The 16865-nt window shown below is 31.1% G+C and overlaps 1 long non-coding RNA gene across 1 annotated transcript; it reads left to right on the top strand.

Moving 5' to 3' along the window:
* Window positions 1–11802: 11802 nt before the first annotated feature.
* LOC141678276 (uncharacterized) lies at window positions 11803–16654 on the top strand. The gene is made up of 3 exons (XR_012557675.1): window positions 11803–11931; window positions 12524–12586; window positions 16345–16654. It is a non-coding gene; the product is annotated as an uncharacterized LOC141678276 (long non-coding RNA).
* Window positions 16655–16865: the final 211 nt, after the last annotated feature.

Below are 16865 nucleotides of genomic sequence, written 5' to 3'. Positions count from 1 at the left end.
ATGCCTGATATGAGTTGCAGCTTTTGAGGTGGTGTATGACCCAGCCTTTGATGCCAGAGTCTAAGTTGATCACCATGCTTTGTAGACTGAACCTGCACACATTGAGCCTTGTGAGGTATTGATCCAATTTGAGTCAAATAATACAATCCATTATTTATCTCTCCTATTCCTCGCAGTCTCTTGAATGCAGAGTCGAGAATCAAGCATTTGTCCGTATGAAATGTAACATCACAGCCATTGTCCTTTGCCAACTTATGAATTAAAAGTAAGTTGTGGTTGAAATCCGGTACATGTAGAACATTCAGCAGTTTCAGACCATTGTCAAGCACTAGGTCGCCGATGTGGGTTATTAATGCCTTTGCTCCTGTTGGCAGTTTGATAGTGAAACTGAGAGGTGCCTGTCTAACATTTTCCAAGATATTCAGGGTGGCAGTCATATGGTCAGACGCCCCTGAATCAATGATCCATTTCCCACTGTGTGCTCCCCCTGATTTGTTATCTATCATTCCAGAAAAAGGACTCTCGTCATCATCTGTTGTGTCCTTGCTGCCAGGCATCATAGAGAGCAAATGCTGGAGTTGTGTTGTGGTAAATGTCATAGACTGATCATTATTTTCAGATGTCACTTGAGCAACATTAGCCATCTTCACTTTGCCATTATTCCATTGTGATGAACCGGTCCCAGAATTGGACGCACCACCTTTCAGGCTTGACTTGTTGTGCTTATAGTGCCACTTTGGGTAGCCAACCACAGTCCAACATCGTGATGAACTATGCCCTTTCATCCCATAAGCTGTGCACATAAAAGTTTTTGCAGGAATGCTTTTAGTGTGGCTATACATGGTTGCCACTTCAGTATCGGGCACAATGCTTAAATTGAGAGCATCACGCTGAGATTTTTCCTGCTACAAGGCTGCACAGGCTACTTCAACAGTTGGCAATGGGGACAACATCAATAATTGACTACGCTGAGCACCATAAACCTGATTCAAACCATTCAAAAATAGGAACAATCGAGACTCCTCTCTCATGCTTTCTATTGCACTTATCAGGGCAGTTACTTCAACACTGTCTATAGTTACTCTAGGCAACACAATCATTGAATCAATTTCTTCCCATAAAGTACTCATAGCAGTATAATAGTCAGCCACAGAGAGTTCATTTTGCCTCAAACTAAACAAATCTTTACTCAACTTATATTTTCTGGACCCATTTGTTAACATAAACCTACGTTCTAGCTGCTTCCAAACCTAACTAGCCAGGTTTATAAACAAAATAGATCGTTTAACAGAATCAGATATGTTGTTATACAGCCAAGAAATTACCATGTTATTACATGTTTCCCATTGAGCTGCAGTAGTAGCATCGGTCGTGCTTTTCACCCCAGATCCATCCATAAACCCCAACTTCCTCTTAGACATAAGTTGTATTTCCATCGATCGACGCCATGACCTGTAGTCTGAAGCTCCCTGCAGTTTTGTGACGTTGATCGATGTTGGCCCATCTGAAGGATGCAAAAACAAAGGGTTCTGCAGATCTGCAAACGTGAATCTACTTCCAGTTGCCATGAAACCAAATCAAGATAATGTTCAAGATATGGTTTGAGACACAAAAGCAAGACAATACGTTCAGTGAAATAAGAAATACAATATGACCAATATAAACAAACAAGGAACCGAAGCAAATCTGCAATGTCACAAAACAAACTCATTTTTCTCTATATTAACAATGGCAGCTCTGATACCATAAAGATAAAATGAAAAGCCAATTGCAAACAAAGAAGAAAGGAAAAGAGAGAATGCAGAGACTATCTTGCACAGAAAGAAATACTACTTTTTGATTCAATTTTGGAATGATACTGACTTGTCCTTTTTTATGTTATCCACTACTAACAACTTGATGACTAAAAGACTACATTACCCCTCTACTTATGCTAGCTGTCACCTTGACATAAGTGGAATGAAATAACAGTAAATAACATGAATTGAAATAACGAGTGTGCATGAGTGTGCATAGCCTGCTGCATCTTCATTAAGTTATCAATTGAAAATCACGGTTACTCCTCCTATGCATCATAACATACCATATAGAACAACATCACCAGGTTAATGATAAATCTTAATAGATTAGCAGACTAACATTTTGATGTGTACAGAATATATCAATAATTTATCTAAATTAATTAATAGTTGATTTATTTACATTTTACTTGATATTAAGTGACTTCACATCGATGACTGTGAGATAAATTATTTGATGTAGTGCAAAGCCCTTTAACACAGATAATCAACAATACGCCAAAATCCCAAAACAGTCATGTTAGATTTCAGCTCTATGGTTCACGGATTACACCACACGCCAATCCTAATATTGGTATTGATCAACAAATCCGGGATGGTACATTCGACAGAGGTAAATTGATTGTTTTCTGGATTCTAAATTAATATTTACTTATATTACTTTGTACTTTTCTAATATATGTTTGGTGACACATGTGTAAAGGACGCAAACGAAAAAGTTAACTGTATCATGGTGGGAATGGTAAAGGGAACTTAAATCAGCATGCTATGATAAAAGAAAACATCCTTTCGAATGTTATGTCCTCTCCTGATATTGGTATGTTATATATTTATTTTTAGGCTTAATTATAACTTGAACCTCAAAATATGGTCACGTGTACACATAAACCCTTAAAGAAAAAAACATACACTCCGGCCCTTCATGTATGAAATGTGTATATTTTCACCCTTGCCTCTTAAAAACTAATGAATTGTTGACTATGCACCTTAACACATGAGGGGCATTGTAGGCAGAAGTAAACTAATTTGTTTCCTCCAAAGTTCCTCCCCTATTTCCCGCCAAACACTTCAGCCCTTCAACTATATATGAAGGTAGTATATGTTATACACATAACACTCTGTATTAACACATCGAAGATGAATCCTAACTGCTAGATTTCAGTGCATTTTTTAAGTATTTCAATAAGAAATGCATTAAATTAACAAACCATTCTGCAAAACCTAGTATTATTCATTTTATCAAGCCATTCTGCTTCTTTGTCAACATTTCTATCGAATAACATGTCATCTTCATCATTCATGGAATATTCACTTTCAGCCCAGTCATAGTCATCAACTTCATCACTCTCATCTCCTACATTATTACTTCCATCCCTTCATTGCTCCAAAAGATATCATGTAGTTATTTTGCAAGGCATGTGCTTTCATTTTTATAACATTATTCTCTTCCATGATCAAAACTAAACCTTGTTGAAGAGGAAATATAAGAATCCTATAGTACAAACACTTAAGCCTACTATAACCCAAAGCATTAGTTTTTAACCTAAGGTTGTCTAATGTAAGTTCATCGAAAGAGTTGTAAACAGTTAGTTGCCCCCAACATACTCAGTAACAGGGAGCCAATTCAACTTTCCACCATGAAATATCCTTATACTAATCATTTCATCACCTACATTTAAAAACAAAACAAATAATACATCGAAATAATTCAGTATATTAATCTTTTACAGATCTACCCATAACTCAAATATACATAAATTACTCATAATTAATATGCAAGAACTGAAAGACAGACATATGAAATATACAAGATTGTTCGATCATGGGTTAATGTTGAAAGTACCTAGAGGAGTTTGATCACCCATGAAAATACACCCAATTCAATCCTTAAAACTCAAAACTATGCTTTGTTCTTCATAGTTTGTCTTTACCTTTTTAAGCTATAATGTAGGGTTTTAAAGATTACTGATATTTGTTATCTTAATTATTGATATTTGTACAATTATTGGCATGATATGTATCGGCTTTTCTTTTCTGCCGCGATTACCCTTCCGTGTTAAGGTGCAAGTCAACTATTCTTTTGTTTTTCAAAAGGCAAGGGCGGGAGTATACACATTGCATACATGAAGGATTGATATGTATTCTTTTTTTCTTTAAGGGTTTATGTGTACAAATGATCATACTTTAAGGTTCAAATTATAATTACGCCTTATTTTTATCATAGTTGTAGAATTACATTCAGCCAATCAATTGTAACATCTACATTGATATATCCTTAGACATATCAACTCCATCCACATGCCAACATATCAATCAATCAGGTAGGACATTGATACAATCTATTGCCTCTCAGTGGAGTGTGATTACACATCAGATCATTCATCAGGATATCTGAATCGTTGTTAGGGAGCCCAGGATCTTCTGCAATACTCGATACCCCATCTAAAGGGACATTTGAACGAGCTGATTTATCGCACCAAAAGAGAGTACATTAACAGGTTATTTCATAAAAACGTAAAAGGTTTAATCCACAGTATTGGTCTTTTAATTCTATATTCCTAGATCTTCTTCGTTCTTCATTACTTTGTAACTCCCTTTAGTATGTGATGTGCATCATGTCTGTTTTTTTATGTAGTTTCAGTTAATTTAGCATATAAGTTAATATGTTATAGCCTCTTCAGTTACAAAATATAGATTAAGCAACATGCACTTCTTATCCGAAGTAATTTTATGAATATCACCAGGTGACTACATGAAGCAGTCACAAATATGAATTTCTCTGGATTCAGATTAAGTTTAAGCAGTCACTGTCTCTTTTCGGCATTTCTATCCCTGGACTCATCTTAATTTATTATTTTGCAGTTCAACCATAGAAATACACCAAATTTGCGACTCCTACGTGAATTCGTAGTCAATATTAATATAAAAATATAAAAGTTAATTTCATGAGACGTGATTATTTGATATTTTTAACCAATCCTAAGTAGCTTAAATATTAGTCCACGGAGTGATGTATTAGTTTTTATGTGCTGAAAAACAATACCCTATTTAAAACTATATCTGTCAATTAGTCATAGGAATTTGTGGATCCCTGCAAGGAGCTGCAGTTCTTAACACACCGTCTCAGATAAGACTTAACAGAGTTGATTTTTCGCACCGCCCTGGTTATGGTGCTTTATGTTATTTTTCACTTTGCAGTTATAGCATAGGATTTTTTAAGAATAATTTATAGTGAAAGTTAATTTACCATATCAATTTCAATATCCATATATCAGTTAACTATATGGTTGATTTAATGGTTGTTGTAATTGATTTCCTAAAAAAATATACTAAAAATATAATAAACTTCTTCTGCTTTTGTAGTTGAAAACCCATTAACCCGAAAATTACCAACACAAGGTCACCCTCCAAAAACAACCATCTTAGGTTTCAGCTTCCTGCTTCGCGGATAGCATCACACACTAATCGTAATGTAGAGATGGAGCAACAAATTAGTTGTGATACATATGTCATAGGTTATTTATATTTTTCAATTATCTGTAGACTAATATGCAAGCAATTTATATTTTATTAGCAAATAATTTTTTTGATTAAACATATATTTGTAATTACTATTTTATAACCTGTTATAAATTTGGTGTTAAACAAGTAATTTGATTATCAATTTTACATCAAGTTTGGAGTATGTACAATACAAGCACAAAAATCAAAACTAAACTGAATCTTTTAATTGAGTGATCACATTTAGTGAGTTTAAAAAGGAGATTCCTTGGTACAAAATAGAAGGAGATAAAAATATATTTAGTTATGGATAGTGAAGTAAAAAAACAAAATTACTATACAAGCACCACATGTAGTAAAGGTTTCTTTGATGACTGTTAAGAAACTGATATAGAATTTGCTTAGATGATAAGATTTTTTCATGAACCATTCATATATTACAATGACCTGAAATCAATCTGCACCATATATGTGAGCACTATTTTTTTAAAATTTCAATTGTTGGTGAGGAACACATAACATTAAGTCTGGTGTAGGACTGATTCTAAGTATGTCCTTCGCATTGTACATTATAACCGGCCCAGTGTTCCCAAGATAACCAAAGTGAATGAAGCATAAAGCATTACGCTGGAATATCACTGGAGAAAATTTTGAAAAAAGTAGACTTTCGGGTAATAGTTTTGGCCCTATTTTTATTTATTTAAACTCTGTAGAGGATGAGAGTTCACCCCTTCCATATGCTAATGAACTGGTTATCCCTCAATTTGATATGACACTTTTGTAGCTTCCAGTACTGATCTTTCTTCTCATTCGGTCTTTGTAGCTCTATTTTTTCTCTGATTCATTATTTTGGATTGTTGCAGAGTTTTATAAGAATGTTAATTTGAAATTCTTAAAAATCTCCAACTTTTTGTTAAGAATCTCCAACTTTTGGGAAAAATATACAGCCATATTAGAAGCAAAAAGTCTCCACCTTTTTATTAAGAATGAGACTGACTTTTATTTAAAAAATTTATAGTCATATTGCAGATTCATATTAGCTGATAGAACACTACCAGCAAACTTGCAAAAAGGTGGAGATTTTTTAAGAATTTGTTGCAAAAGGTGTATTGCTTTGATTCATTGTTCTGAATTGTTGTAATTTTTTTGCTTCCGATATGACTGTACAATTTTTGCAGTTTCATTAGCATTTTCCTGCAAAACTCTGCTACATTTTTTGAGCAGATTTTAGCAGTAGATTTTGCATTTATCTGCAGCAAATCTGTACCATTTTTAGCAGATTTCTGTAACAGTTTTCTGCATATTCAAGCAGCAAATTTGATATATTTTTTTGCAGCATATTATAATAGAATTTATTTGCAGATTGTTGTACCAAATAATTCAATTTTCTGCAACATTTTTTTCCACCAGATTTTATACTTTTATGCATCAATTTTCTGCACTATTTTGTACCAAATTCTTTAGTATTCTACTGCAATTTTTCTGCAGTTTGTATTTGAGATCCCGCTTGCAGATTTCTATAACTGTTTTGTGCATATTCAAGCAGCAAATTTGGTATTTTTTGCAGCGTATTACAACAGAATTTATCTGCTGTTTGTTGCACCAAATAATTCAATTTTCTGCAGCAATTTTTTCCACCAGATTTTGTACTTTTCTGCACTATTCTACTGCAATTTTTCTGCACTATTCTACTGCAACTTTTCTGCAGTTTGTATTTGATATCCCGCTCTTTCTGCATTGCATCCCAGTCTTTTTGTCTATTTTAATAAATCAATATATTTGTGGTTATTGACAAGTTCTAATCAGCTAATGATCAATATATTTAGTGTATTAGTTATTATATTTCTTTTATTGACACATATTTAGTGCACAGGTGTACGATGTTTTTTGTTTTTCACTAATATTTTTGATATGTATATATGGATGTAGCTAATATTTTGTTTCCCAAGAACTGCAGATTAAAAGCTACGCTCTCGGGACCTGACTTGCAATCCTATAACACCAGTTTAGACCTCACACTCTACAATGACTAATTCGAAAAATACAAATCCCGCTATTTCTTTGATGGTACATTACAATTCTTCTAAATATCTATGCAATTTTGTTTATCTGTGCTTGCCCTTTTAGTCCCTGACCAAGATGTTGATGTTCAACCTATGTGTTTGGCTTCTATCAAGTAATTTTGTCTTACGTATAGTAGTGCATTCATACTTAACCTATAAGACCAACAAGCTTGGTTTTTCTGAATGTGAATTTTTTCTGTACGACTAATAGAAGCAAAGTTCGATGTTATGTAGACTACTGCCGCACTTGCAAACCTAGCTGTTGCACATGTACTAGAACTACCTGCAAGTAGTTGAAACTGGTAACTATGATTTAGTCTTATTGTAGGTGAAAAAAATCTGAATCACTTAAATATGGAGAGTAATTTATCATTGTAGTTGCTCGTGTCTCATACTTTAGGTGTTGTTTGATATGATTGGGGTATTAGATTAGGAATTTGAAGCTGCTGGTCAGATGCTGAGAGGCATGTGCCAAGATAATGTTGCATACCAACCGTGACTCCACTTGACGCAAACTCAGATAGAATTAGTGGAAGCACTCATCATGGAAATCCCACAGTCTACGCTTAAGGTTGTTCCAACTAACTTGAGCCTATTCCAACCAACTGTAGCGAGTGTCCAATCTGTCTGGGAGAGTTCAATGTTAGAAATGAGGTATTATTTAATTTATTGTTTTTTCTTTGGTTGATTTATATTATTAATCTCGATATTTCTACTGATTTGGAGAAGATATATAGAATCATTGTGTGGTCGAGGTCCATCTTCTAGATAGTCTGTATATTTGGTGAGTACATTCATATTTTTTGATGCATTCGATTATTGCATTTGGTCTCTACTTTGGGTTGATTTGCAAAGTTGTTTATAATATAAATAGCAGGTAATGTGTTGAAAAGTCCTTAGCAGACGATATATTGACCTAACATGACTATGAAAAGTACAAAATGCAAGCTTACTCGAATCCAATTATGCATTTTCCAATACATTAATATTTATCCTAATATATATGCAATGTAGGTTCAGGGTCTTCTTTGTGCTCATAATTTTCGTGTGGAATGCATTGACGAGTAACTTGGTTTGAATGTGAAATATCCTAGATGTCGATGTTCTGTCTAACCTAACCTAGATCTTGATGCAATATCCAATACACGTGCTGATCGCACTCACTTGCGGTTGTGACACCAGCTTCATTTGTCAAAACACAACCTCATAACCCAAGCTATTTGCTAAAATTGCAGGGCCTGCTTCCGTCGAATGTACTTAAACCTCCTAACCCATTTAATCATGACAAAAGATTCTTTGAAACTTAAACCTCATTTACCTTAAGCAAACAACTACTCCTCTCTTTTTTATTTACAAAAATTCGAACCCAACACTAACACAAAACCAACCAAATCACTTGCAACCATTTTAAGGCTACCATTCATACTATCACACATCAAAATCATTTTTCCCACACAATTTTTAAGAAAAAATCGAACCTATCAAATGTTCAAAACCAAAAGAAACTTAGAACATTAACATGCAATGACTTTTAGTGACATGCATATAGATTCCTATGATATGCATCCCATTTCATTCAACTAAACACAAAATCACCTAGTAATAAACCTTATATCCCATCTTCTAAGCACAAAACTTCATTTATCATCAAAACTCAAGAATTCATCAAATATCAAATATGCAAGTTATATCTTAACAAGATTTCATTATAGCAATAGGAACATCACACTTCTAAAATCTCACCCGCTCTCCGTTGATCACGGCCGGTGGTGGTCGAACTCAAGAGTGCCCAATCACGGGTCTCCTCTTTGAGTTTTGGACCTTAGAATCACAAAACACTCTTGTTTATATTCCCTCATGATCACATACCAAGAAATTGCACTTTCTTGAATATGACCAAAGAGATGAAGCTACGAAAAGTGACTTAGAAACTTACATGCAAAGTGTAAATGAATAGAGGGCTGAAAATAATGATTATTGATGGGTAGATCTTTGAATTTGAGCTAGGTTTTGAGGTTGCATGTAAGAGAGAGAAGAGAGATGGAGAGAGCCGAGAGAGAGAGTTCGGGAGAGAGAGAGAGAGAGAGAGAAGAGAAGAGAAGTGAGGGAAGAAGAGAAGGTATAGTGGTTTATATAATGGTGTGGTAAGGGTAGTATGGTAATTATGCCATAATTTGATTTTCACTTCTCATTTCTTTTATTTTCAATCCCAAAAACGAATTTGAATATTATAAAGCTCTCTTAGAAAAGATAAAAATGGAAGTAATATCAATTTTAAAATATAGGATTCGAAATTAGCTTTCCAACCATATTTTTAAAATAATTTTTGAGCGTACGGTTTATTTTCTATAGATTTTACAAGATTGCGCTCAAAATAGAGATAAAACTCACTTAAATCATTTTAAAATACACTGATCATGAAATAAATCCGTCTATCATTTTTAGAAAGTCTCTAGGACTATTTTGAAGATAACAAAATAAATTTCACGCCTTGACCTTATTCGGGTAATTTTATTAAAATGTATAAAGGTTCAATAAACCTCATTTTTAAGCAAATAAATCCCTTAAATCATTTTAAAAATCAACAGATCACATAATCATGCACACAGACAAGCTAACACATATATTCACACATCATAACTCATATCTGATCATAAAATTTCCATTTTTATTATTATTCCCCTTTTTCCGCGTAACGGGTTGCGTTCTGTTTGACGACCCGACGCTGAGCGTTTCATTTACGCTTCACAATAAATTCTTTATTCCAACTGACACGTCACTAGAATATAATACTTACTTAAACATTCCAATTCACATAACAACACATGGTTCACATTTAAACACTTTAATCCCTTTTTAGGATGGGTTTCGTTCTACTTGACGGCCCGACAACACAGTTTATCCCCTAAGCTGACTCATCAAACTGGAACGCATCATTTTACGTTCCCAGTTACTTATATACAATAAAGAAAAATAACCAACAAAATCATTTAATCCCTTTATTAAATCACATAAATTTTAATTACATCACAAGATCATACTTTATTCTCTTAATTATGTCGCGAAATTCCCAGTTACAAAGGGGGTGTTTGGTTAATGGTTAATGTACCCGATTAACGGGAATCGGGATCTTAAATCCAAGTGATGGTATTTGGATTACCAATTTAGTGGTGGGGAATAGGAACTCCATTCCCTCTTAGTGGGTAAATCAAACCCATCATATCCCTTGGTTCCCATTTCATTCTCATTCCCATTAACCCTCATTTCCATACCCTCCTTTCTCATTCTCGATTCTCATTCCAATGGTGTATCCAAACGCCTCCTAAGTTTAACTACTTAAAACCAATTTTCTTTTTAATAATTTATCATTTCTCATCCTAATGGACAAAATATCCAGGGGGACATGTATAGCATCATTGTGTAGTTCATTCCATATAACATTTTAAATTCAGACTTTCAGCTTATGATGTTAACAGAGCTTATGCGGGTTCTTACAATTGTTTCGAGGTAAATATGAAAGTGGTCACTCAAGTGAACGTATATATGGTTGTGAATATTAATCTTTAGAGAATAAAATTGCTGAAATTACCTTATGTAACTTACATGAGGTGCATGTGTGCTTTTTAGTATAAAATAACAATGGTATTTTTCTATATATATATATAATCTTCTATATTTATAATCTTACCCTCGTGTATATTTATATGGGAATTTTTTATAACCTCAGGGAAACTTTGTGAGGTAACCTCGGGAAAACTAATCTCTAATCTTAATGGTATCATTTGAATTGTCATAGAAATTATCAAAAACATAATCTAATATATGCTCGAGAAGTAAAGTAATCTTTTATTGAGTTTTATACATTTTTCTTGAATGTTACTACAATCAAAATGAAGCTCGTGGATTCTAGCATTTTAGATAATATATTTGGAATTTTATAATTTTAATAACTAATAATTTTAATTTTGTAATTACATAATTTAATAATAAAAATTTCTTTAAAAAATTTCTTAAAATCTAGATATAATATATAAAATACTCAAATTCGTAACTTTTCATTTGGTTGCGGCAGCATTCAAGAAAAATGTGTAAAACTCAATAAACGATTAATTTTACTTGCCAAGCACATATTATTAACTTTTACGTTTCAATATATATTATTAAGGAGTTGGACACTTGTCATTATATTAAAAAGCCACGTGTTTTAGCAATGCCACGAATATTAATTCTATGCCGCCACGTTTCTTGTTCTTTTTTTCTTTTTTTCCCAATTTGTTGTTAATTTCTATAAATCTTCTTTTCTAGCTCATTTCCAAATATCTTAAATTTGTATCATCATTATTTCCCCGATCTATTTCTCTATCCAAAACTCTCCTCTCACATTTTTTCACAAAATTAGATTTTGAATTCACATATACCTTCAACTCTTCAACCATTATCAATTTTACCATCCGTAGAAATATCATATTGTGCTATGCTGTTTGCTTTCTTCCTGAATTCTTGTTTTTTCGTCTTTGCCTCATTAGTCTAATCGTTTCAACATGTGGATAGTTTTTCAAGTCAAATCGGTAAGTTATTGCATAAAATGATTTTTAGAATATAAATTCTACAATTTTATTTAAATAGATGGATTCTTACTACTTTTCAAACCAAAGAGATAGTTACGAAACCAATTTTTATGCTTGTCTTTTTCAAAACTTAAAACTTTCGCTGAGAATTATATTTAGAGAGAGAAGATAAATCTAATCCTATCCAAATCATGTATGTATATATTAAAAATTATGTTTGTTATTTTATTTGAACTTTGAGTTTCAATTTGGTTTAAAGTTTGAACAAAATTTTACTATTTTTTGTGAATTTCACAAAAGAGCCATTCGAACTGAAATTTTATGGTTGATAATAGTTTTTAATTTACACTTTGACGTAATAGATAGATGAAGTACAATCGATCTAGAAAGATTAGTCGGCAATTCTACCGTATCACAAAATTTTAAATTTATTTTATAAGAATTTCCTTCCCGAAATGTTGGTATCCAATATTTTTAAGCTCTTGAGTGATTAGATATTTTTTATTTTTTAAAAATATTGATTTTATTTTTTATTTTTTAAAAATATTGATTTTCATTTTCTAATATATCTCTATTTATGAATTTGTTGCAGCAAACAATGAAGAAATTGCTCCAAACAAAATTGAGTTGCACCTTCGATGGCTTGCTTTTGTAGGTAATTTATTTTATATTTATAAAATTTACGTAATACTTGTGGACAAATTTTTAAAATTCTATCATACTGGATCACGTTAATGCTTCATGACTCATGAGTAAGTAGATTTAATGGAGTTTTTGAAAAGAGTATTATGAAATTTTATCAAATATGTTGTAAATAATTTATTACGCTTTCATTGTATTTAATGTATTTTAATGATACTTAACTGTGTTATGCTTTTTATTTTTTTAAGTATAATTAGGTTGTTTTTATCTTTTTAAATATAACTAGCATAATAACCCGTGCGAGCCACGGGTCATTTTCTGAGTTTTTGTATACATCATGCAAAGCAACTCCAACACTATCCTTATATAGACTCTTAAGTAAAATTTTGAAGAAATGAAGATAAAATTTATCTCCAACAAGGTTCATGTCCCCTTCTATAATATTAGGAGCTTCGAATGCTTCCTCATGACTTTTAGGAGTGAATACCCCCTCCTAAACTATTATTATATTATATTTTTCTTACCCGTCTATTTAACATAAATAACTTTAATGAGTAAAAAGATAGATAGAGAGTGAGTTTAAGGAGAATTGTTGGAGAAATTGTTTGATTTTGACTTCTAAATAATTAGGAGCTCATTTATTTATATTATTTGTAGTGAAAATGCAAGGAGGTTGTTGGAGTTGCTCTTAGTTATTTTCTTATTTGTAAATGTTGTACAATATCTAACGTATATCAAATACAAGTTCATTGTTTATCAATGTGTATTATTTTCATACAAAACATTACCAAATTACACAACGTTTCTACTATAGCTCATTAAGCAATATATATATACATATATATATATTCTTATTTGTGTTGTATAATTCGTATTTAATAAATAAATATAAACAGGGTAGTCAGTGTATGTTTAAAACGAAACAATTAAATTTAATCTGTAAAATGTCGTTAGTATTTTTACAAATAAAAAGTTAAAAATTAACATATATGTTGAATACATAGTTTACCAAAAATTTTGAATTTTATTTAAATAAACTATATGTACTCGTCTATATTATTACCGAGTTCACTACTAACTTACAATTAACTTACTCAATTTAAAAAGATAAAAAATATATATAACTGAAGTCAAAATGACTTGCAATCATAATCTATATAATAATGTAAAATTTACATTATTGTTAATATTAAAATTGATTTTAATGAAAAATATTAAATATTTCTTCATATAATAATTTGGTAACAATGTATACTATTCTCCTAAAATTAAATATTTTTCAATTCGATAAAGTTCTATAAATATCAGTTGAACTGGTTAATTTCTTCAAATTATTAAATAATATATATTTTCTTTAATTAATATAAAATGCATTGAATTAAATGTTACAATATAGTATTGATATAACTTTTATTTGAATAATTCAAAATATTAAAATAATTCAAAATATTTGTACAATATTATCTTAATCAATGAATATTGCTTATCTAAAAGAACTCATTTTAAAAAGCTAGTTTTTAAAGTAAAAAATGAAAAATAAATCGATTTAATATATCATCGTAGTTTTAACAAATCTCGTGAGATCTCATATCAAATTTCGAATATTCTTAAAATCAGGACAAATCCCAAAAATAATAATGCGTTACCAGTGAAGTTATTAATTTTAATATAAATAATCAATTGACTTGATCATATAAAGATCTCAAACACATTAATTTATATTAACATAAGATATTAAAAAAAATCACATTATTGGTAAGATATTCTCGTCGAGCTTGTAATTTAAATTTACTAAACGTAGAATGTGACGATATTTTTCGGCCGGGTCATGTAGTTAAATTTTGAGTATTTTTTGAACAATGTGCCAAGTTCTAATTTCAAATTCAAAATAAACTAAAATGCATTTACTCGTTATAATTCGAACTTATCTAAATATGTAATACCAATATAGATTATTTATATATAAGCGATTCTATTTTTAATATTTTTTTTAAATTATATATGTATATTTTAATTACTTTTTATAATAAAAATATATGAGATATATTTTCAAACTAAAAAATGATCAATAAATAAGATAATAATCCATTTATGTACTATGCCTAACTTTATATGTGGAATTCAATTCTTTAAAATTAAATGTACAAATATTCAAGTAATTATCTTTTTTTTTGTGAAATTCAAGTAACTATCTTTAAAGTTAAATAAAATATTCATTTAGCACACTTACATATTATGTGTATAATAAAAAACACATGTGACAATATGGTGTAGTGGTATGAGATTGTATAGGTGAATGAAATGTCTCGAGTTTGATTCCCACAAACCACATTTTTTATATAAATATTAAAAATAGGGGTAGTTTAGTCTTTTCAATGAGACTTTTTAATCTCATGAATATTATCCACTAGTTCTCCTATTATATAGAGAAGAGATTAGGATTTGGTTCGATAGTTTTCGTCTTAAATTATTTTAGATCTTTTCTTATTTGACATATTGGTTTTTGGATTTTGGTTAAATTAATAAAAAAAACTGAGTTTGGGAGTCCTATAATGCCTTAGATTTTATTTTCATCCGTGTTGGACTTGGATTTTATGTTAAACTTCGAATGAATTTTGTGAAAACTTGAATGAATGTTAATTTTAGACGCATTAAAAGTATATGACATATTGCAAATATATTTCTTTCAGAGATGTCTTCAATTTAAAATGGGTCTTTTTTCTCTTTCGATAGGTGTACAATGAAAAAAAAGTGGATGGGTGGCAAGAACTTGTAAATATATTTCTCTAGAAAAAATTTCCGCTATTTGAAATGTGTCTTTTTTTTTCTCTTTGGATAAGAGATTTTATATATATATATATATATATTAAGGAACTTTTTGATAAAATGGGGATAGGTTACTAGAACTTGATGATTATAAATAACGAAATGATTCTCAGGAACTTCAAGCAAAACACTTCCACAAGTGTGAGACTCAAATTATGCTTCAATCTTTGGGTTTTCCGCTTTGACTTTTAATTATTAAATGTTTATTGTATATGAAAAAAATTATAATATTTTTTCATATTTTATCATAATATATTTAATGTCTAATAATTAATTATAAAATACACCATTAATTAAATTATACTATTGATTATTGTAAGGAATAGTGACTGGTAAATGGCTTTTCGATAATGCATATTCCATAGATGCGTCTCCTCCCAAATAAATTTGTTTTTCTTTGGTGGATATACATTTGTCAAATACCTATATATACTGTACCATACATTGACGATAAGTGCTTATTTTCTGGATACTTTTTTAGGTTTTCTTTTAGGTGGTAGTTTTTACATCATCCAAAAACAAATGTTGCAGTCAAAGATTACAGCTACCTCTCTAGCGAGGAAATGCATATCCATCAAAAGTCAGTTAGCAGATAAGTATAGATGACTGTGGATGATTAATTGCTTTGTCACTATGTCCAGCTGTCCAAAAATCATGCATAGCTAGTAGTATATAATGTATTCGCAGAGTACATTGAAGATATATAACATTTGTAATCACACTTGTAATATAGAAGAAATTAGAGCAAAAATGGTGCACCTGAGTTTTTCTTCCACTGCTAAAAAGTTAGCGATATGGATTGCACTAATTTTGCTACTAGCTTCTCCTGGTAATCAATTTTCATCGCCAGATTTATGTAATTCACACACTTCAGTATAGACTTTGGTTTTTATCATGCTGCTTCATAATATGTGTACACTATAGTAATGATCTTTTTGGTTTCAGTGTCTGCAATCGGAGTTAATAAGCAATTTGCAGGCTGTCCTATGAAATGCAAAGAGTTGGACATGAACTGCAACGACGCGTGCAAAGACTCAGGATATGCTGCAGGAGTTTGCCTACCACCATTCAGGGACTGTTGTTGTTTCTTCTAGTAGTTAAAATCAGGGACTGTTTGTTCAAGAATAGTTCAGATGGTGTAGAAGAAACTTGCTAAATGTTTGTAAAACATTGTAGTTACAAGTTATACTGCTTTGTTCATACTATTGTATTCACTTTATATATAAAATTTTCAGAGGGTGTTCTCTATCATTGTACCAATGTACACACACAATGGATATTTATATATATAATTTTCAGAGGGTGTTCTGGTACTCATTTTCTTGTCATTTTGTGCAGTAAATTTTTTTTAACCTCTTTGGAACACTATCGAGGCGGGGAGTGGCAAAGGATGAGACGTTAAATGAAATTGCAGTTACTGAATTTAATAACAAATTTTTGAGGGGAATAGAGTTTTCTAATTTTTT

This window comes from Apium graveolens, chromosome 8 (assembly GCF_009905375.1).
Source record: "Apium graveolens cultivar Ventura chromosome 8, ASM990537v1, whole genome shotgun sequence".
Lineage (NCBI taxonomy): Eukaryota > Viridiplantae > Streptophyta > Magnoliopsida > Apiales > Apiaceae > Apium > Apium graveolens.
This window is presented reverse-complemented; position numbering and strand designations above follow the sequence as displayed.